General features: G+C 44.9%; 1 protein-coding gene across 5 annotated transcripts in view; it reads right to left on the bottom strand.

The window, feature by feature from the left end:
• The window catches only part of HIC2 (HIC ZBTB transcriptional repressor 2), a 74,818-nt gene extending 52,468 nt beyond the window's left edge, over positions 1-22,350 (bottom strand). For 4 of the 5 annotated variants that reach the window (XM_087754865.1, XM_009473507.2, XM_087754863.1 and 1 more), the window contains exon 1: positions 21,925-22,350. The gene's annotated coding sequence lies outside the window, so the exon portion shown is untranslated. Of the gene's footprint in view, positions 1-18,832; positions 18,849-21,924 lie in introns of those variants that run through there. The other variant, XM_087754860.1, reaches the window with a different exon arrangement.
• Between the last annotated feature and the right edge of the window lie 761 nt (positions 22,351-23,111).

Genomic DNA, 23,111 nt, shown 5'->3' with positions numbered 1-23,111 from the left:
AATGCAAGGAAATCCCAGACTGGCTGGTTGGGAAAGAATTAGTAATACATAATTAAAAAAGCACTCTCCCCTTCCTCATCCCTGAGGTGAACGCAGGTCCTGCATAATGTTAACTTCTACATCAGCACCAGAGAATGAAGCTATAGCTTGAGGTCTTTCTCATTTCCAGCCAGGCCTCTCTCCCTCTTGCTTTCAGTTGCTGGAAGCTATTTCACACCAGTTACCAGTAATGTTCCTGTGCAGCAGGACACACTGTTCATATGTGCAGCTTGTGATGAAAGATCTAGCCAGTGGAGAACACCAGGAGGGAGGGAACTAGATAGTCGTTCTTATCTTGACTCACAATAGAGGTTCAGTGGTCCCTTACTGGTGGCCTTGATTGAGCACCCATGGAGCCAACCCTCCTGCTCTTGTGTTTAGAAGGGAGGAGTAGGGAAGAGCTCAGATCACACTTTACTGAACAGAGTAAATCCTGCCATTTGGTAATACTGCCTGGAACACAGTCTCTCAGGATCCTCTCCCGGAAGAGCTGCTGAAAGACCAGGAACATCTAGTATATTCATCAGGCCTGACACACAGGGAAGACATGAGGCACAGCACAAAGCCGTGTACAGTGTAGAAAGACTTCTGTACAGGTGGAGGTAGAAGAGACTGAGAGCAGAGGCTAGAGGTATGCAAGGAGCACTACAGAAAAAGCACACAGGCAAGCACAGTTTATGCCTTTAGCACAAGAGACGGGCTGCTGACAACAGGCAATCGAGAAAAGCCAGCAGACAAGCAAAACTAGCAAATAAAATAAACAGGAGATGTGAGTGACAGCTGCCCAGAGCGATCACTGGTCTATGGGCAACAATATCAGTGACACACTATGGAGCAATATCACACCTTGCTATCCCCGTCCCTCCAAAAGTTCGAGACTGGGGACCACTCAAACACAGTGCACAGTGGTGCAGCTGACCTGTGGAGTTCCTTGGCCCCCAGTTCAAGAGGCAGGGAGTCAGCAAGAGTGGCTTAAGTGCAAGTATGTTGTATATGATAGAGAATACCCAGATACACAGAACACTCATGTAAAGGCTAGAAACTCTCTCACCTTAGGGCATAAGCCAACCACTAACTTCCTCTATGGGCAAGTTATTCCACAGTTGTTTGTTTTAGGAGTTCTTATACCTTCCCCTCAAGCATCTGGTGTTTGCCTCTCTTGGAGAAAGGATGCCAGACTAGACAGATAGATCATGGCTTCTTTCTGGTATGGCAAGTACTGCATTCCACCCTGGCAGGGGGAGAACACACTGGGGAAAGCGAGGAATGTTAGGTGACAAGTTCCAATAACACACAGCCCCATTAAATAGCCTTCCCTCTCCATCTGGCCCTGCGCAGTCATGCCAGCAGCACACCAGGAGCACACAGCAGCACAGCTTGGCCCTTTGCATTCTCAGAGAGTCCTGTGTTCCACTGCAGAATTCGGCAACAAAGCTGAGCAGGGCTCGGCTCTCACTCTGGAAGTCCTCACACGTACAAGAAGCAGGATGTTCCCATGCAAGTAGGTGTGTTACAAAACCAGGGGACAGAGCAGAATTGTGGTCTGCAGCCCAAGCTAATACAAAATGCAGTATTTAAAAAAAAAAAAAAACAACAGATCTCACTAGACACAATGGTCCCTCAGCATCAGGCTAAATCAGTCATTGTCCTATAGGATCTGTGCCTCTATAGAGCTAAAAAAAAACAAAACACATCAAAGTTTACCTACAAAACTAGTTCCCCGCAACCTTTGAGTAAGTCAATCCACTTCCAGCAGAACAGTAAATATCTGTATCACCCTATGAACTAGGGGCTTGGGATAGCGTTTATACTTGAAATGGGCATTTGGCAAGGCCTCTTTCTTCCTTCTCTGAAGCCAGAAGGCTCCCAAGCTCCCCAAGACAACTGTAATCTGGGGAAACTTAGACTTGCCTTTCTACCTAAAAATTCCCTCTGTTGACTTTGGCTCTGTGCCAGTTTAGCCTTCAATTCCAGGTCTCCCAATCTGTGTGCCAGCAGAAATTGCTATATAGATATCTGTCCAGATTAGCTGCCCAGACACCATCTCACTGTGACCTGCTTCATGGATACCCTTCTTGAAAGCAGCTGCTGCTGCTGCTGCTGCATTTATCCACTGGAGCCCTCATTTCCTTACTGCCCATCTGCTGCAAGAGAGGCAGAGCCACACAGACAAGACACAAATAACTGACAGGGAAGACCCTGCCGCACCAAACAAGAAAAGCCAGGAAATCCAAAGCCTACACCTACCTAGTGAATTTATGCTGGTTTTTAAAAGCAGAAGAAGAATGTGGATAAGCAAACACAGATACAGTTGAATGACTTATCTAAGTTTAGACAAGCAGTATCTAAATAACGCTATTTTAACTTATTACTGTAACAAATACAAAAATTGATTTAATAACCTAATGTTGTTTTTGGACAGTAGAGGTCTGCATCAGTGGACCAAGACACTAATTATATTATCTTATCAAATCAGTGTATAATAATAGAACTTCTGTATGCATTGATGAAACTAGGCTTAGCTCTGCATCAGAAAATAATCCCTGAAAGACAGAGAATGAGATAGTGTTTAGCAGGAACTCCTTGTGACTGAGCGCATAGATGTTATTTTCTTTCCTTTTCAAAATATTACCAAGTATTATCTTTAAGGTATCGCATGACAAGAAATTTCCTCTTTTAAAAATAAAAGCAATCTTTTATTGCTTGTTATTTAACCTCCCTCTATCTTTCTGAGAGGTAATCAATATAATTCTCCAAAAGACTTAACTAAAAGGGAAAGAACTACTGGTGCATATGCAGATCCATTCATTGTAAGCCTACAATAAAGCTTTTTCCATCAAGGTGCAAGCAAAATGACTTACTGACATTAACTGGCAAGTACTTTGCATTCATATGGTATCTTTCATCTACAGACTTCAAAGCATCTGACAGGAGGCAGGCAAGCGTTGTTTCTTCATCCGTCCAAGGAAGAAGACGAAGCACAAAGTGGCAAGGTCTCCCAGAGAAGGTAAAACCATTAGCAGAAATCTAAATTAGCTGATTCCCAGTCCTTAAAAATGAACTACTTTGCTCCCAGTACAAATTACATATGCACCAGAGAGCAGAACCGCCACTCACCCACACCATCTGAGAATTGCTAGGGATTCTTTAAGAATTTAAATTTCATTCATGAGAAACTAAACAAACACAGAACACTGGAATACTCTTCTACACGCAGGGAAATGATGGGGATATGAAACCAATCCAAATCTTAAGTTCTGTAGCGCTCCGAGGAGGAGCGCTCCTTGAGTGAACCTGCAGAAGCACGGGTCGTCATTCATGAGGAGATGAAGGGAAATCCTGCTACATAATCTAGCAAGTGTTTAAATAAACCTGTTCAGATTAAGTTCTTCCCTCTCCAGAGAAAAATGAGGACTGTAAGAAAGGTTATGGAAATAATTTTTTAAATGCCATCTTAAAGAGAGTAAGCCTTGTTTCAGCTCTTCACCTTATTCTTGTAACTGAACAAATGCTGGCTGCCTAGAGCACTCAAATGGTCAGCAGAAACTCCTTTTAAACATAAATAGGGAAAAAAATCCCTGCACAGTGCTATTTTAAGTGTATGGATTCCTGTAAGTTTGAAAACAACAAACAAAAAATGATGCTGAGACAATCTCTGGAGCAAGCAGTCTTTTAGCATTGGTCAAAGAGACTGCAACAAAAATATTTAAAAATGCACTCTCTAGTTATGAGATCTCTCATGGCTTGTGGAGGCGGATAATATTAGAGGCCACTAAATCTTAAAGTTTATTTTTCTTAAAGTTTTCACTTCAAATAAAGCTTTGTTTTAAAATGTATGGGGCCAACTGTTAGAGCATTGAGGTCCTGGTTATTAGCCAGCTAGAGCCCATGAATTATGTTTAGTGAGAAGTTTATTGGCTCAGTAAACACCATTCCAGTTCCCCTCACCTCTGAACTGTGGAAGCCAAACCAAGAGATATTCAATGCCATGTTACCACTAGCACCAGAGCAACCATTATCTGATTACAGGCATTTTATTTTTTGTAAGGAATTTGCTATTGCATCATTTAATACACGGAAGTCTTTAAATTTACCAAGGCAACGCACAAAGAGTAAGTAACTGTTTGGTCCTGTTTACCATCTTCTGGAGCAGGAATATTTGTTTCCATCTCATAGCTTTCCAAGTCCAAGCACTACAGAAATGCAATCCCTTGAACTCTTAGTAAGGCAGGAGTCTGCAAGGAATTTAAAACACTAGCAAGATTAGAGTGGGCAACCACAGGAGCTTTCTGATGAAACCATCCCATGGAGCCAGGGCAGAATACAGGGCAGTAAGAAGTGGCATTTGTTTCCTCTTACTGACGCTTTCTCTCAAGGAGACTCATAAAAACAGGGTCCATTCTGTGTTCTGGGAGTAGGTGGCCAGAGGTCAGACATAGTCTGGTCAGACTTAGATGTTGCTCTTTTTAAGTTACATGGTCAAGAACAACTTACGCCAGTATGACTTGATGAGAGAGCTGGCTACAGCTCAGACACAGTCCAGGTAAGATGCCCATGCATGCCTGAAATGGAGCTAGGGCAGACTGATGTGACATTAGCACTGCCTAGCCTTACACCCATTTGTGCACAGCACCAGGAACCCAGAGACCAGAACAGAAGGTAGGCATCTCCAGAACTAGCAAGACTGACGTGTAGCCATGCAAATCCAGAAGCAACTTCTTGTGTGGCTGCCTTTGTCCTGGGCACAAAGCTGTTTTATCTGGTTACCTTTCACTGCCATGAGCTAAAGCTTCACATTCATAGAGTAAGCAATGATCAGTCAGTGTGCAGTAACTTGTTTGTGTGCTTGTTGTTCCAGTTCTCTGGTATAGCTAAAATACACCAGAAGATTGTACAGAGACTGTCAGTCCTTGAGGCAAGGAAAGTTAATTTAGTTGGACGAGTAAGGATGCAAAAAAGAGTGCTATAATAACAGTAGTCTGTTCTGGTAGCAAAGTAAACTGTAACTGAAAGAATTTAGGTTCTCCTCGTAGTTCTCCCCATCTGTCACACCACCTTGGCTGAATAATGCATCTCTTTGTGTCTCTGCTTCCTTTCTCACCTTTTGCCTATACCATCCATTTAGACTGTGACATTCTTCAGGGAAGAGATTGTGCTGCGATTGTACAGCACCCAGTGACAGCCTTAGGGCTCTGCAGTCCCTAAGCCAAACAACGCTTTTATGTAATTTGCTAGAGGCCAATTTACACACCACCAACTATGAAATCTCATATTCTCATGTAAATGCTTTTTCTTATATCCTGAGAATCACAATGCCAGAATCTGTCCAGATGACAAGGAAGAACCTTGGCAATACAGATCCTTAATGTCCAGCCTATCCCACAAGGACATGCCAAGGCCATATCATCACACCCATAACGAAGCACCTCTAGGGAGCAGGCACAGTTAAAATCTTTCCACCCCAGTAGTGGTGAAAGACAAGATACCCTTCTCTTTAAACTTAACCCTCTCCCTTCCAAAGAATGCCTGGAATTTCTACTATTTCCCAGCAGAGACTGGAAGGCAAAGACTTGGCATGGGGCAAGACAGATAAGAGCGGTTGCCTTCTCTAGGTTTTGTTAACTGCATAATTGCTTAGGGCATGTGATGGTTAGAGAGAGACACATACACATCAGTCAGAGACAGACTACAAATCACTACTATAATTCCAAACAAACAAAATCTAGTTTACAATGTGGCTGTGGTATATAAAACACCTCCGTAAAACTACAGTATAATTCAACGGCTGCAGGTTTAATTTACAAAGTAATGATATAGTTTCCCCTCTCAAAGACTGCCATTTAGGATCACTAAGATGTTGAATAAAGTCTTCACTGTATTCTGGGACACATGGTGAAGGCTGATTGTTGTTGGAAGCTTCTCTAAGCAAGCCACATTTAAATACCATGTTTTGCAAAAGGGCCCATATTGTCTTGCATGTGAATTCAAGTTCTTTTACCAGTTTAAAATCTGTGTCAGAGCAATTTGCTTACATTTGGAGTCCTTTTCCAAAATTAATAGTATGTGGGATTTAGAGTTGTAGATACAAGACAACTGGATAAACTGCTATCATCTGCTCTGCGTCACGCACGTACCATCTACAGTTTTCCTGCTAAGCTTTGTTCACATGTACAACCCATTTCTTCAGCAGTTGCACATTCAGCATACTAATGATATTATTCTTGGCCATCCTGTTAAACTCACAATGTAAGTTAAACGCACAGTAGGGGGCCTTGCTGATTCTCAACCGTTTTTAGATGGCTACAGATTATAGCTGGCCAAGGGTGGAAGTTTTGATAAGCAGTCATGAAGTTGAGAGCTTTTCTATTCAAATAGGATGTTGACTAGTGCTGTCTCTCTCTCTCTCACTTCTCTGGTGATAACTAGATTACCCAAATGTACTGTGCTTAGGGCAACATCAGACCACCACTGGGAAGCTCCAGTTAGTACTACATACAGCCGCAAAATTGCTTAGCTAAATTTCACACAGGGATCACAACTGTGATGGTTGATGTCCTGTTTGTTTCACATTGCCAGTCAAGGAGGTACTTTTGGATTACTAATACCTTGTATGACTTGGGTGCTGGCTATTTCAGAGTTTATTTATTTCATTGTATCCTGACAGGTGGTTGTTAGCTGGGTCCTAAGCTCTCAGCACACATGGTTAAGTCTCTCTTACCTGGAAATTTGGGTGGCATGATATCTGCTCAGGAGTCCCACCCAGAGCTGGGATCCTGCCCAAATTTATTTTGGTGCTTCTTGAAAGAAGACAGACAGAAAGGAAGGAAAAAAGAAAGAAGCCCAAAACCACAACCCAAATTTGCAAGTTAAACATACTGACAGAACTGACCTGCAAAGTGCAAAACAATAACAGAGAATTATGATATTCACAGTTTCTCATAATAGTCCTCCAGGTACAGAATATCATATTTTCTTAATGCAAGGTACTTTGCAGTGACAATCAATGAAAAACTTTAAGTACAATAAAAATATTAGGTTTAGGATAAAAATGTGGTTCCTACCTATGGGCTTGTAAAGGAAAACTCAGCAGAGTCTTACACTTCTCGTAGGTAAATTCTGAATTTTCATTCCCTTGTTCATGAGCCAGGCGGAATAAAAATATCCACCTACACTAAACCAAAGGGAGCCACTCGTAACCCAGACACAACCACAACAGACATTCTCGACAGTCCTTGGCTTAATAGAACACTGCTTTGTGGTTATACCCACCACTAGGATTTCATCTTGCAAGTTCTAGCACATTTAATTTATTCCAGGTCATACATCAAATATAATATTAAAATTCAAGATGGCATTTGAGATTGAGACTTTCTTTTGCAGTGCGAGCAGAAAGAACACAGTTGGGACTGCGGGCGCGTGAGCATATTAATATATAAACACAAACTTGTAGCCATCACTCAAGAAAAACAATTGGTCTTTAAGAGGGGGAAAAAGTTGTAAAAAGAATCAATTCCATTAAATAGCTCTATAAATCAATTCGCCAAAAATCAATGGGAAACTACATCCACAAGGTGCCAAGTAACTCCCACACATCAGGTGCAACTGTCCATGACGGTGGCCATGCAGCAGCTCTGCCTGCCGGGGATTCAGACAGCCAAGGGCTGGAGCAAGAACCCCTGCATTGCCCACGCTGCCCTCCAGCTCCCTCCTACAGTGCTTTCTGCCCCGCTTGCTCAGGGTGAGCTGCATGCTGAGGCCTCCAGCGAAAGCAACAACATCACTCACTTCCAAGGCTTGTGTATCTGTACAATGGAGCCAAAAATGGGAGCAGACTCATGCTGCTCCTCACACAGGCCATGCAGGTCCTTGCCTCCAGGCACAGAGGTGGGCAGTCCCTCTTAAAAGACAGCAGAGGAAAACTCATGTTACTTGTTAGAGCCAGGCATCCCACATGCCCAGGTCTGAAATGAAGCATAACTGGGATTTTCCAGCAGGCTTTGGCCACATTAAGTGTCCTTCCCCTCCCAAAGGGGAGCTGACTTATGAACAGACACAGGGAAGGTGGTAGAGGAACATTCGGGATGTGGGGCCCAATAGCCACCAGCATGCAGTAAGTCACATACTGGTTAAACAAATGACGTGTTCGAGCACAAGTTCATGAGTTCCACATTGTGTCAGTCTTGACTGTTCAGTGACTCTGCAGTGACCGTGCCAGGCCAATGTCCTCTCACTTCCAAAGTGCAGCTCAGATGCATTTTCACATTTATAGGCTGTGGATGCCCCTTCAATGACTGGAGAATCCCTCGAGGCTTTCATTTTGTGCTGGCAGCTCTCAGGTGACTTTAGAAACAACCTCCCTGGGGCTTTTGTTCTGTGTGGCAGAGCAGAGAGGGCACAGAGAATTCTGGCTTTGTTAAAACCTGCAGAAAAATTCATGTCCTGTGTCTTCCCCTTCATGTGCTCCACATGTGCTGTCATGTCTCTGGGCCTATTATAGACACACACTATTTAAGAAATTCAGACATAGCATTTTTGCAACAGAAAAACTTGATGAGTTGGCCTCTGCTGTTCAGCACTAAGTAGCAAAACCCATTTTTTCTTTTTGTAACTGAATGCCAAGCATAACTGAGTTCAGTTATTCCACACAGGAACACTCATGTCTGGTATTACTCGCATATATTTAAATTAGAGAAAGAGTGCATATGTGTGTCTGTATAATAAATAATGATCAATTTAATGAGAAGGCTCAAGACTGTCCGTGGCAGGGAATGAGACTATCTACTGCTTCTCTCCAAGGCTCTGTGACCCAACTGCAGGAGGGATCTGATCTGCAAATTGCATCTTAGCTGTTGGGCCTGATCTTAGCAATGAGCACCCTCAACCTACTGATTTCAATAGGATTTGAGAGCATTTGATATCAAACCTTCCATCAGTCACAAGTTTTCCCTAGATATAAGGGCATGCAGTTCTGGAAAGCAAGACTTCGATATAGGCTGGAGGTTTGAGGTCAAGAATAAGTGGGAATTGTACAATCAGAGGCTTCAATCTAACCACTGGCATCTAGCAAGGCAAAGCAGCAGCGCATTCAAGTTTGTCTCTTTTGGAATATTCCTTAGAACTTTTATCATATGACTCTTCTGCTCCAGCAGAATTAATCGAATATTAAAAAGTATACTAAGGGAAGCGAAAGGACATCATCAGTAGAACAGCCAGAAGATTTTCCTGCAAGTCACAGTAGATGTTCCTCATTTTCCCTGTCCCTAAAAGTATCTGCAGTGATACTTTCTTATTTACTGGAATATCAGTTTCATACCAGTCAGGGAAAAAAAAGATTTGTGCCAAGTGGCCTTCAAGTATTATAGTAGGAAGGATGTTTGCAGAGAGTTTTGAAACACAGATCTTATTCTAAAGAGAGTCTTCATGCACAAACAGATGCTACACCAACACTTGTATGGATATAACTCTAGGCTATTTGGTGACTCTCTGAAATTCTGGAGTAGCTTACAGTGAAGAAATTACTGTTACATTTATGAAGGACAGCCCAAAACACGGTGCAAAGTTTGTGTGGAAAGAGACAGAGAAAACAGATAGGAATAGGCACAGCCCGGAGAATGAAGAAATTACAGTGAAACAGCAAATATGTAGAAACAGTTGGAAAAAGCAAGTGTGTGCACAACTGAGGATTCTGGAGGAAGCAAAGAATCCAACAGGTTAGACAACCAAAGCATAAATCGAGATAAGCAGACACTATGGTCTAAGAGTTGAAGGCAGCACAGGGATCTGAATTGTCAACTTGCATTTAAAGACTATCACGGTTAAAATCATACACCAAATTGCATAATAGACAAATAAGATGAATTGAAAGATTAGTCTATGGAAATAGACTCAGAGAGAGGATTGTATGGCATTTTTCTTTTTTTAAATTCTGCTCCTAAACTCTTCTATACTCAAGGAAAAAAATTTTAAAACCCATTTCCTGCCACTATAGGGCTAAAAAGTTATCACCGTATTTCACAGCAGTTAACATGAAACAGGATTACTGTGCTGACTTGTTCTTGAAGAGCAAATACACTCTAAAAAATAGATTGGGAAGGAGGTAGGTTTCTTTCTGCCAAATCCTCTGACAAGAAGCAGGGGGGATAAAACATATTTTTCTCTAAGACTTCTGGGGATGAAAAGAATTAAAAAGTCTGTTGCCCTCAGTAGAACTGATGTACTCTTCCAGTTCGACTTTTTTTGTTCAGTCATTCACTGTAGAGACTGACTTCATATGAATAATTGTGCTTTTCTTTCCTACTCAGATGAAGTGCTTACTCTCTTCTCAATGAAAGCAAAAGAAATGCTTTGTTTATCCCTTAAACATTAAGTTTTTAAAATAAGCCAGAAAGGTCTTATGAAGAAGATCCAATGACCCATCAGAAGGAATAACTTTTTGATGCCAGCCAACGAACTGCCTCCTAAGAAAAAGATTCAAACCCCTACCCAAGCAGACATCCCAGCCAGAGCCTTCTCCGACACAGCAGTGCCGCAGTCTATCTGGGACTTCACTTTGTCAAAGCGTTTTACACGGAGAGCACCTAGGCAGTGAGCACGTGACGCACACCCAGCGAGACTCGTAATGTCTTGCCTGTTTTCTCTTGAGCCTCTGAACTGTGACCTCAAAGCAAATGAATATAAGAAAAAAACACATTAATCAGGCATTCACTCAGCCAGGCTCAGAATTTTTAAACCAGGGATCTGAATCAGCTCTATCGCCTCCCACTTTTTTCCTGGTACAGTTAGTCAGCCTTTGCCTCGGCAGCCAGCCTGCTGCTGCTCAGAGGGGGGGACATGCAGCTGCAACTCCTTTGCCCTCTGCCTACTTCCGAACAGGCTGCAGAAAAGCAGGGAATAGCGTACTGAACTCTGCCTTGCGAAGGTTAGCATCCCTTCCCTATACTCAGGGGAGTGGGAGGAGCTGAGAATAGCTACCACTTACAGCCTCTTTGATTCCCTGCTCCAGCCCAAGTGCAGGTTCAGACGTGTCCCAGCCACACCTCTCCCCACCTTGGGCCAAGGCCATGCCAGCTCCACACACCTGTTGGAGGCTTCCCCACATTTTAAGGGAATCCCCAGAAGGGGATCTGCAGGTGCTCCACTCCCTTCAAAGAGTTCAGGCAACAAATCAGCCTGGGAAATTGGACCCATAGTATTCGGTGTGGCCCTCTGACCTTTTCTGAAATGTTCTCAGCCCACCAGGCTGGCAGGACTGAACTTTATAGCTAAGTGTTTTGAAAGAAGCATGTGCTTTTAAAATCCAGTTGAATTTTTGCTAGGGAAACTTTACAAAGGCATCACTAGTGTATCCGCAGGAGTTTTGCAATTCCAGGTTACAGGTGATTGCAGCAAATAAACAGGCATGCAAGTCAGGGTCGGAAGCGGGCTTTTACTTAAAGGCCGCCTCACCGAGCACTTGAAAAATAAATAAAACCCCCAAGCAGTTCTGTTTTACCTAACAGCTATACGGCTCCTGCCCCACTCCTCGGGCTGGATTGTGCAAGCTCTTACTCCAGCAGTCACACTGAGTTCAAGCAAAGTGCCTGAGTAAGCATTTGCAGAATCTGACACCCCCCCCCAGTCAGTTATCTATACTGCACCTATTTGTGCCTTGCATTGCAAGCTCTTTAGCCAGGGCCATGGTCTGGAAGTATATTGTCAGCTGCAATGTGCTTTATCTCCATTTATGGCATTAAATCTAATTTTTGGTGCCAAGTACAGCATTACCCTTACAATGACATCTATTAGAGACAGTTTCCCCTGAAGACTGTGATCTGACCAACAACCAGTTCGCACTGTTCATTTTTTTATTTTATTGCAAAACCACCATGTTCATACTACCTCTCCACTTCCTTAATCTCAAGCATTTTGTTAAAAAATAGTAAGACAGGCACTGAATTATGGAAATCTCACACCCTGGCATTACACTGACTTCACTCGAGATGCTGCCATCCTTTCTTCCCCGAAGATTTAAAAAACTGGGAACCGAAAACAAAATTAAAGTAACAAACTTGACTGATTAGTCTCCAGTGATGCATAAGTTTAGTAGAGGCATGCTTGTTTCCCTGTGCCAGTGCAAGCATTCCAGCTGGGCACCCAGCCCCTTCCCCCCTCCCAAGGCACAGAAGAGGGAGGGGTGGGACAGCAGCATGGCACAGCATGGAGCAGTTCATATGGAAAAAAAATCTGCAAGTTCCCCTGAAATGCTGCATCCTGCATGCCACAAAGGACAGCTGCTACCTTCTCACTTACAAAAACGTGACCCCAGCCAGTCAATCTGCAGAGCTAACGCTGTCAGATACCCTCCCACTCACCACTTTTGATGGTCAAAGCCATTGTAATGAAGCAGTTTCCCCTCCACCTCAAAAGGGGATGTCCTTTGCTTTTGCTCCAAGAAGATTTAGGGGGGGTGCTTTGGTGGGTTTTGGGTTTTTTTTGCTTTTAGGCAGGGGTACAACCCAAGCTGTTTTAGACAAACACAGAGGTAGCATGGGTCCATGTGTAACCATGGAGGAAGCAAGCACAAATAGGCAAATATTCTGAATAATGGCAGGGTAGACGCACATGGAAATTTGCTTGGACTCACCTGGACTCCTTTTCCCCTTTCTTGTCCAACCAGTTCATGGATGGGGAACATCCCAAGCCTCTGGCATATGGTATTAGGTGCTCTGGGTATTAGGTAGAAAACTACTGATAAGTCTTTTGAAACAGTACAGCTGGCGTCATGTAGCCCAGGTCCCATTTCAACTGAACTCTCAAAATTTGGAAGGGAGAGGGAGATTTCATTTGTTTATTACAAGTGAAAGAGAGAAACTGGGGTGCTTAATCTGTCATTTGTGTCTACTAGGAGTGGAAGCTGGTTTGTCTGGCTGTGGCCATGGCTTCTGTTCTGTTAGGGAAGAACCCTTGTGCAGCTTTCAGAAAGTCATATAAACATCTCAAAAAAGGTTGTATGAAGATGCCAGAGACAGCTGTAAATCACAGATTACTATGAAAGCATTTTGAGATCCTTGGTGGAAAGGATCCCTTTGCTGGATAGGCAAATATTTTAATTCCATACTCCAATGATTACTGTTCCAGCAGGACCCTTAAAATATATTTTTCTTCCATGACTGTCCTCTGTTGTTAGTTACACCTCCATGCAGCTTTTAAATAACAGCATGAGTTCCAGTACTACAGCACTATCAAATGTACTAGTTTTCTCTGCATTTGGTTCCACTTACAAGACACTGAATTATTAGTTCAGCATTCAGCTTGAAATCTTCTTGCACCATTAACAGGGTGAAATATTAGACAATAGCGGCTACTACTGTTATTTACTGTTCATTAAATGCTAAGGGAAATTCAGCCCATCTTCAAAATATCATGCCCTTACACAGGCAGAGATAGAGAGGCACAGACAGATTAAATGTCTTTTCCAGAATCAAACAACAAAAAATTCTCATACTCAACTCTTTGTTTTAGCCACCAAAACAGAGATTGTCAGAATGAAGATAACAGCTTATAGTCCTCTCTCCTCACTCAGGACACTTTTTCCCTCACCCAGGAGCTAAGGAATATCACTATGGCAATTAAACCCATCACTTGCAAGTAGCAACCAGAAACTAGGAGACCCAGCACAACTGGGATAAGCCAGCTGACTACAACTACTAAAATGAGGTCCACACTTGGGGAAATACTCAAGACATTCCTTCTCCAGAGGCACCACCCATAATAACAGGCCAACAGTCTCAAACACCTCTGCATCTTGGATGGATATGTGGAACCGCACACATTAAACTACTTTTCCTGGAGTTCACTTAAGAATGCTGCCAGCTTGTAAACAGCAGAGTCAGTTTTGCTGCCAACACAATTTTTACCTAGAGCAAACGGAAGTGCTTTTCCAAGAATTTCCAAGACTGTTGCGTCACGCGGTACGCTGGCACTGCACCATGCAACCCAGGGAGGAAAGACGAAAAAATACAAGCTGCTGCTCTGTGCATCCCGAAAGGAATTATTTAGAGGCATTTATTTATTCCCAGGAAGAGACTGGCAGCGCAAAACAGACCTTCCAGAAAACCCCAGTGTTCACTGCAGGGAAATATAGTCTCATTAATATTTTTAACGCTGTAGCAAAAAGTGAATAATTTTTATAGCTGGCATGTTTCAATTTTCATTACAACTTTGAAAGCCTTGTTTGATAAAGTGGAGACTAAGAAGTGTAGCATTTCTGAAGGACTGGAGAGCAATCTTCTCTATTCTTCCTCCCCCACCGTGGGTTTTGCATTGTACTAAAGCGTTAGTCCTTTGGCAACTTCACCATTTTGAAGCTTTATTAGAATTATGTGTATGATGGCAGCATTTACAGGCCCTTGCTAAGGTCAGGGTCCCATTGTGCAAACTTTTAAATATGATGAGCATTTATAAGATAAATATACAAGACAAACCAAGGACATTGTATTCTCCATACTTTAAAGATGAAGAAAACTTAAGTTGCTTAACTTCCTTCATGGCCATAGCATGGAAAATTTAAATCAGTGATAGAAACTGAACCCAGAGTTCCCTAGACCACAAGCTCAGCCAGAAGAATTAAATGTGTGCATACATTCAACCACTGCACCAATTCATAACAGTGAATACTTATAACCAAGTTTTCTGGGTAAAACTTTTCGAGTCATAAGTTATGTTACTTTTAAAACACACTCCGCTAAACATCAGTCTGTTGACATCTGAAGAATTACAAGACAACTCTCACTCTCATGCCAAAATTCCTTTTTTTGAGCATTTTGGTACTACAATTCTGGCTATGTACAGTTCATAGATGCGCACACACATTTATATTTTTTATTGGATTCCCTGCCATCTACAACTTTGGTAGATATTTTCCCTGCCTAGAAGGACATCCACATTTTTATTTGAAGACTGGGAATAATCATGTCGCTAATATCACATTATCAAAGAGTATTTGAACTGCCTAGAAAATGAACAAAGAGCCTTTTTCAAGGACTCGAGAAGTTTGATGCAAAAAGTTCCACATGAGGACTATTCTGAATACTTTATAAGGGTAAACAGAAACTAGGAATAACAAAGCACCTCACCCTTCCAGGGGTAGGGGAAACAACATTAAATAAAAGCTGCACTAAAAGTTCAAGTCTCACTACACACTGGCATAATTTCAAACCTTCTTTTAAATAGGTCTTGTTTTAAAAAAAAAAAAGTTGGTCTTCAATTATATGTGTTTGCTAGTGAAGTTTTGAGGAAAGTCAATCCCTGAACAGAGAAAGCCGCTACTTTATTGTTTCGTCCAGTCCTGGGCAGTTAACTAACCTTTCATATCAGGAGCCTCTTGTAAAGGAACAGGGAGGATGTTTTTTTCGGTTTTAGTTCAATAACTTGTTCTTTCAGACTGGAGAAAGCAGTTATGATTTGAGGAGGGGCAGAAGGGCAGGAAAGCTTACTTCCCTCCAAATTAAAACTATGTATTAGAGACTAATATCTGCTAGTTCTAAACTCATAAGAGCAGCATAACTGGAAAATAATCAATTCCCTTTTGCTCAAAGAACATTTCCTTTGCTTTGCATTTAAAATGGAGCTGATTAAGAATCACAGAATAAGTCACGTAAGAAGGCACCTCAGGATGTCATCAGAAAGTATTTTGATAAGAAAATATTTTCCAAATATTTTTATTTAACACTTCAAAATACTTGGGTTTAGCATTTTGTTGAATTTAATGCTATGTAAGTAGTTGCTTGATACATGTCTCAGAAACAATAACATAGTAAATTAATTTTGTTTCTGATTTGCATGTTAAATCATAGCTTGAATGTGTTAAACCCTGTCCTCCTGCTTAACAGAAAATAATACCAAATTTACTTCAAAGTTATTTTTAGTTGCACATCAACATGTTTTAATAGGTACAAACCAGTGAGATCCAGTCTTTCCACTGGAGAGTAACTACCACACAGACAAACAAGCAAGCTTTAAAATAAGGTTTCTTGTTGGCTGACTTCAATTTTCAGTTAAAATTGGCAATGCAAATTACTCTATTCTGTTCTTTATCGGACAAGAGAAAAGGTTTCCAAACTGTCAAACTGGCTGGTGGCATCTTGACAGCGGATGGGAATGCAGTAAGTGGAGTCCTACATGGCAGTGTCTTTATCTGACTCCTGGAAAACTGAATCCACACACTGAATGGTTCTTTATACCACAGGAGATGAGCGCACATTTAGGGAAAGGAATCTGCTGTACACCCCTGTCATCTTAAACCAGGCCAGGAATGAATGGGACTAGCCCAGCATGAAGAGCAGGGTAAGGTTGTTTACCATATGAGGCCTCTTCCCCAGTCAGTCCATCGTGTATCTCTTAAAACTCATGGCAAAAGACTTGAGTTGAAGACAATTTTATCTTGCATAGTGTTTTGTTCAGTGGGGGAAGGGAGTAGATAGGGCAGACTGATATATTATTGAAAGCTACCCCCTTTTCCTTTACCCGGCTGAAGGACAGCAAATGCCTCAGGCCAGCATACTGACATGAAACATCAGTGTGTCTACCTCCCATCCAGAACCTGGGCGAGGACAACATGGGCAAGTTTTTCCATCCAGTATCTAAAGCTGGAAGAACAAGAGGCAGTTGTTCCTAGTTCCTGCATAGATCTCTCAGAACATTTAGCAACAGAAGCAAGAAGTACACCCTGTTTTCTGGGCTGGTTTTATTGGGAGAGCAGCCCCTGATGACAGTTCTGAGCAGGAAACCCCCTGCACTTCTCTAAACTCTTCTTATTGCCAGCTGAAGACTAGGACCCTTCCTCTCCCAGCTTCGCTGTCCATGCATGTGTCTTCTGACACTTTCTGCAGGAGAGCTGAGCAGTTTTGTCTTTTCTGCATTACCAAGAAAGCCAGTGCTGAAGGAAGCCCATTGCTGACAACCGTTTCCCATAACAGGTCCATTTCCAAATGCCTGCTTGAGGTTTTCAGTTTAAAAGATCACTCTTTAGCCCCTTCAGACCTGCAGTGTGCACATCAGAAAATGTGATACAGTACATATGTAATCCTGGATAAACTAGATTCCCCACCCCTTTCCATTAAGTAAAATCAGTAACTAGAATCCCTGTTTAGGATTTGCGGTTACAAGGATCACCCTCTGCCCTGCCCTGGTCAAACAATACGGGATCCAGGAAAGCATAAGAGCCATCATTTCAATAATGCAAAACCCTGTTGCTTCTACGCCAGAGCAGCTGACTTGAAGTGCCACGCTAGGATGTGCTTATTAACAAAATGAGAAATCTGATATATAGAAAGAAAACACTATGTGAGGATTAATCCTGGATTGCAGTTCGTGGCCAGCACTGGGCCGTCATCCAAACACAGATGAAAAAGAACAAAATTTCTCCCACCTGTCACTTACAGCAGGTACAACTATTGCAGTGTTGTAGTCTCCTCTGTACAGCTATTGTAACAACCCCTTTTATATCAGCTTAAAATTCAGGATTGACCTCACTGTTTCATTTCTTCCTTGTTTTGTGGGAGCCAGCACTGGAGGGTGAATTTTCTTTCCAGGAATTGCAAACAAGAAGCGTGAGTAACTTACAAGTTTGGACAGCTAGCTTGCAATACGTGTGCGCTTCAAGGAAAGAAACACAACTTAAAATCGGCATCCTGTTGGAACCTGGAGATGCCAACTGAACAAGAAAATACAACTCTCAGGAACACTTTTTTTTACACTTTCTGCTGCTTTTGAGAGAAGTAAGCACACTGTCACCACTGATTAAAAAAGACCTAAACAAACCAATGCAGTTGCTTTGCCAATGAGCTACAGCACAGCAGAGTGAAATCTCTATTGCAATGCATTGTCCTTGCTCCTGATACTACAGCAAGATAAAAACCAATTTGAGCAGCCCTAGTGGTTTAATCACTGGTGTTCAATCCCCATCAAACCAAAGGAGAAATCATCTTTATTTTTTAAAAGATATTCTCCTGCTTATGGTTGGGTCAACGCTCTGTTGTTGCAATCCCACAGCTGAGCCCTGTTAATTTTTCTCCAAGCCCAGCAGGGTAGGCATGTCCGCTGATGCTGAAATGGTCCCCCTTCCCATTCAGCTTTGCCTGTCACAATACAGCCAATATAATGGCTGTGTCACAAATGTGATGCTGCTTTCTCCCATTCCAAGACCACATTTGCTGCTGCACTGAAATGCCACTTCGTGGCGACGTTCTTCCCCAGATGTTGTCAGAAACTGCAGTTTTGTTCGTACACTTTATCAGTCAGATTTGGTTAGGGGATGGGAAACTTGGTTTTCTGTAGAGAAAACATGACAACCTCATCATACATCAATGCCTTCTACCTATCAAGCTGCGATACGTTCGTCAGACTGGATGAGAGGGTTAAACGCTGCAGTCAGCACAAACAGGAATTCTGATAGGAAGGCAAATGCACCTCAGTTCTCAAACATTATCCTATTTCCCTACCTCTGCCATCAAAGAAGCTAGCAGGAGCTCAAAGCATAGCCACGTACTATTTTCTATACAAGGTCAAAGAAATGCACAACATACAGTTTATGTTTGACAGTTCTTAATTACTATGAGCTGTAAAGATGCTAGAAAACTAGAACTCTAATAGCAAGATCCGCTGTTCACAACTTCAAATTTCATGCTGTGACCACCAATTCTGGGCTGCGATGGCTGTTTTAGGCAGTTCCAATCCATTACATAGCCAAACTGTTTAGCATTTGGTTGTGTTCTAGTTGTTTTAAACGACTAATCAAAATAAATTGAGCACGTACCCTCCTGGAATAAGGCCTCCAACCTTCTCTTTCTCTCCTTCTCTCTCCTCCCGCCCCTTGTCACACATTGGCTTCTGCCACACAATTCAGCACTGACACTACAGCGTATCACGTGATACCAACTGCTTCAAGCATCTTGCGATACTTATTACTATCTACACATCCATAAGTCATTCCGCCCAGCAACGTGTGCAAATACTAACGTGAGCTATTCCTTTATGCATTGAAGATTTAGAGCTCTCCCAGATCCTTGGAAGAAGCTTTTCCCCCAAACACTGAAAAACCATCCTTCTTATGTATATGCATCTCGTCTGCATTTCACGTAGATTAGGAAGCATGACATAAGAAAAACCTGCTATATCCTCGGATTCTCCCATGCTTACACCCCCGTGGCCGTGCAAGTCTGCTGTGATTAAGCAATGGATTTTAGATGCAAAAGAACAGGGCGCTTATGCAGGGTTTCCTTACCCGTGTGAGAATGGAAAGTAACAAATGTAAGAGGTTGCTTATTCTTAATGCTGATCTCCTCCAGAGCTAAAATGATATGTCAGTAGCAGGTGGCAAGTTTGAAGATCCCCCTCCCCTCCTTTTTTTTTTTTTTAAATAAATATAACAAAGGGCACACAGATTTGACCTAATGGGTCAACCATCAAAAGTTAAACTGATTTAAATAATTAGACCTAGAATGTCAGGCACCACTGCAAATAATTGCTCCTAATGCTTTTAGGATTAGATTGCTAATGAAAAGGCGCAAAAAGGAGGCCACTTGCAGTTGTGGAAATAAGTCAATTTTCTTTCCATATGTCATTTTCCCCACGTAGATTTGCTGTGAAATCCTACGGAGTCATTTACAGCTTTCTCTCCAGAGCTGCTGTAGTATATACAATGGTTCTGAGTTGTAAAAAATAGTAATAAGTCATCTTGAAATACTAGTTGTTTTTACAGTGTATTTATCAAGCACAGCAAACATCTGCTCATGGTTCTGACATTTTCCAATGAAAGTGACTATTGCGTATTGTTTTCCCCTTTAATTTGTGGAAAAACATGGGAGCCATTCAAGTACAAACAGCATTCCGCAATAAATTTAAACCAGTTTTGGTCAAAGGACAGTTTATTAGCAGACCGTAATTCTGATGCTCTTCTTAACTGGTTTCTGGCTGCTCTCAGATTTATTCTAACAACTAAGCAACATCCAGGGCGATTTCGGTCGCCGTCTGCGAAAACACTTGGTTTCACGTGTAATTCATTCATGCGATGTAAAGGCGTACCCCCACCCGCTCGCAAAGTTCCCCGCCTTCCGAAGCGCCCCGGGTTCCGAAGGCTGCGGATTTCGCAGCAGAAAGTTTCGAGTCGCCGGGTCCCCGCGTGTAAACGCGCGTCCGCCCGAGCGCCCGGGGGGCAGCGCCCGGGGGCAGCGCCCGGGCGGCGGCGGGGCCGGGCGCGGTGTCCGGCGGAGGCGGAGCGCAGCTGGCGGCCGCGATAGCGGGGGCCGCGCCCGGGCCGCCCGCTGCCACCGGGGACCAGGCCAAGCAAAAGTCAATAGCCGACCTCTCCCGCCCCATACAACAGGGGCCGGCAGCGGGCAGGGCGCAGGCAGGGCGCTGCGGGCACCGCGGCCGCCCTGCGCACCCGCGGGGCTCCCGGGCCGCGCACGCAGCCTCCCCCCGCCCCCACTGCCCCCGCCGCCTCGGCTTCGCTTTTAAATGCAACCAGAAAAACAAAAAAGCCCGGCTCCCGCCGCCGCCGAGCTGGCACCGGCACCGGCACCGGCACCGGCGCGCCGGGGGGATGCAGAGCGCGGCCCGGCTGCGCGGCGCTGCGCGGCGCCGTTCGCCCGGGACCGGGCAGCCGCGGGCAGCGATCGGCCCCGCCGGCTCCCGCAATTACAGCGTTGCGCGCCGCGGCAACCGTATTGCCAGCCCGGACGCGCGATTTAATTTTTATTTTGAAGTGGGCGGGCAGCTCCGCGCCGGGCCGGCGGGGCCGGGGAAGCGCGCGTTTCCTCCGGGGGCACAAAGCCGGGCGGGCAGGGTCCTGCGAGCCCCCGGCCGCGGGAGGGTGCGCGATCCTGCGCTCCGTCCGTTGCATCCGAGACGGTGCCGTAACAAAAGCCAGGGACCCGCAGCGACGGGCAGAGCGAGCGGGGCCGGCGGGTCCTTCCCTCCGCGATCCCGAACGGCCGAGGGGGGCGGCGGGGAAGGGGGGAGCCAGGGCAAAAGTTCACCGCGGTCCCGGTGGGGCAGGGGGTGCCCGGTGGGGCAGGGGCCGGCGCTGGGGTTGCGGGGTGCCGGCCTGGCTCGTCGCCTTGCAGCCCCGCGGATGGACTGCGGGGGGGCAGGAGGCGACGCAAGTCCCGGGAGCCCCTTCCCTGCCCTCTGCTCCACAATGCGGCCGGATCCCCAGCACAAACACGCCCCCCGGCACCCCGAGGCTCCGCTCCCTCCTTTCGGGGGGAAAGAAAAAATAAAATACGGCTCACTTGCAGCGGGCGAGTGGGGATGGGGAGAAGGCTGCTGCTCCGGGGCCGCCTGCCCGCCGCGCCGGTCACCCCCACGCCGGCCGGCCCCGGCGGGCAGCAGCTGCGGCCCCCCGCCCCGATCCCACCGCCGCCGGGGAAGGGGCAGCGCACACCCGTGAGCGCAGACACACACGCACAAATGGCAGGGGAGGAGGGGGAAAGTTTCCAGCCGCTTCAACCAGATAGCCAGCATTCGCGATCCCCGGGCAGGCACGGTGGCGAACACACCGTACGTACGCCCCGGCCCCGAAAGCAACGGGGCAGCGCGCCGGGCGGGCGAGGGAGGGGAGGGGGCCCGGGGCATGGCGGGGGGCAAGAGGGAACGGAAAATGGTCTGTATTTTTTTCAATGGAGCTGCCGCTGGTGCCGGGCGCGGCTGCTGCAGGGCAGGGAACAAGGGGACACCCCTGCCACCCCGGCGGCTCTCCCGAGTGGACCCGTGCAGATGGGCAAATAACCGGGGCTGCGAATAAAGAGCGGGGGAGCGGGGCTGCTGCAGCGCCGAGCCCGGCAGCGCCCGGCCGCCCCAGCGGGACCCGCGCCCCGGCCGCGCCCGCGCCCCGCTCCGCGTTACCTTCTTATTGCATCTGGAGCAGCAGCTTTTCTTCCCCTTCCCCTCTCCTCCTCCTCCTCCTCCACCTCTCCTGTCCTCTGGGTTTATACCAGCCTGTTCCTCATCTCACAGCCTTCCTCCCAGCGCCATCTTGCAAGCTTGTGACGTTGGGAGCCGCTCACCCCTGACCCACATTTGAATAGAAGCCAAAATGAAAAAAAGAAGAGGAGAGAGAGAGGGAGAGAGGAGAGAAAGAGGGGGAAGAAGAAGAAAGAGCGGAACAAGGAGAGGCAGGGAAAGCGGCAGCTAAGCAAGTGCTGTGCCAGTGTGGAACAGCATCGGCTCCCGCTCCCTTGCCAGCTAGTTTAGTAATAAGCAATTTCCTGCTTTTGCAATAAATGTTGCCGCGGCGGGGCTGGGAGAGGGACAGGGAGCTGGGTAATTCCTACCGAGGGACCAGGGCTTCCCCCACCCCGAGCCGCCCCCCTTTCCCTGCCACCCACACCCCGAAACCCAGCCCGGAGCCCGACCGCTGCCTCCCGGCAGCCCAAATACTGCTGCTCCCTCCCAGGTTTTGAGCAATGAAACAGGCATTTGTTGAGATTATTTCTTCCATCACTGATGAGGTCTCAAGTGTGTGTTAAGGGAAATTATATAGATTATAGCTTGTACATGTATTGGAATCTGAAACGAGCTTCGTACACAAATTAAGAAAACATACTCATGTATAACGCGATTTGCATATTAGCGTTTTATCACTCCTGTCTATTTTTTAAGGACTGACAGTGCATTTTGCACCGTCCAGGACACAGATGAAGGCATGGCCTTTGCACCCATAGAATGCGTAGAAATCTGAAGTTTTGTTTTGTGCATTTTTTTTTAGTTATTTACCTATTGGAAGTATTTTGAGGGGAAAAGTTATTTGTGTTTTGCATCCCTGGTCTTGCAAAGACTTTTATGCATGCTTTACTTTAAGCACATCAGTAATCACACTGAGCAAGCAGGGGCTATTCAGATGCTTACACTAAGCATGTGCACAGCCTGCAAGCTCAAGCTGTTATTTTGTAAAATGTTAAGTGAACTGATATCATCTTACTTTTACTGACTACTGCCACAAAGTACAACTGTGCAGAAATCCGAATTATGCCTTTGTAGCACTTTCTCCCTTCAGTAGCTAATTAATCTGTAATAACAGGAGCAATGCGTGT

This window comes from Nipponia nippon, unplaced genomic scaffold (assembly GCF_047370975.1).
Source record: "Nipponia nippon isolate SJK-2023a ecotype South Korea unplaced genomic scaffold, ASM4737097v1 scaffold_18, whole genome shotgun sequence".
NCBI classification, from domain to species: domain Eukaryota; kingdom Metazoa; phylum Chordata; class Aves; order Pelecaniformes; family Threskiornithidae; genus Nipponia; species Nipponia nippon.
This window is presented reverse-complemented; position numbering and strand designations above follow the sequence as displayed.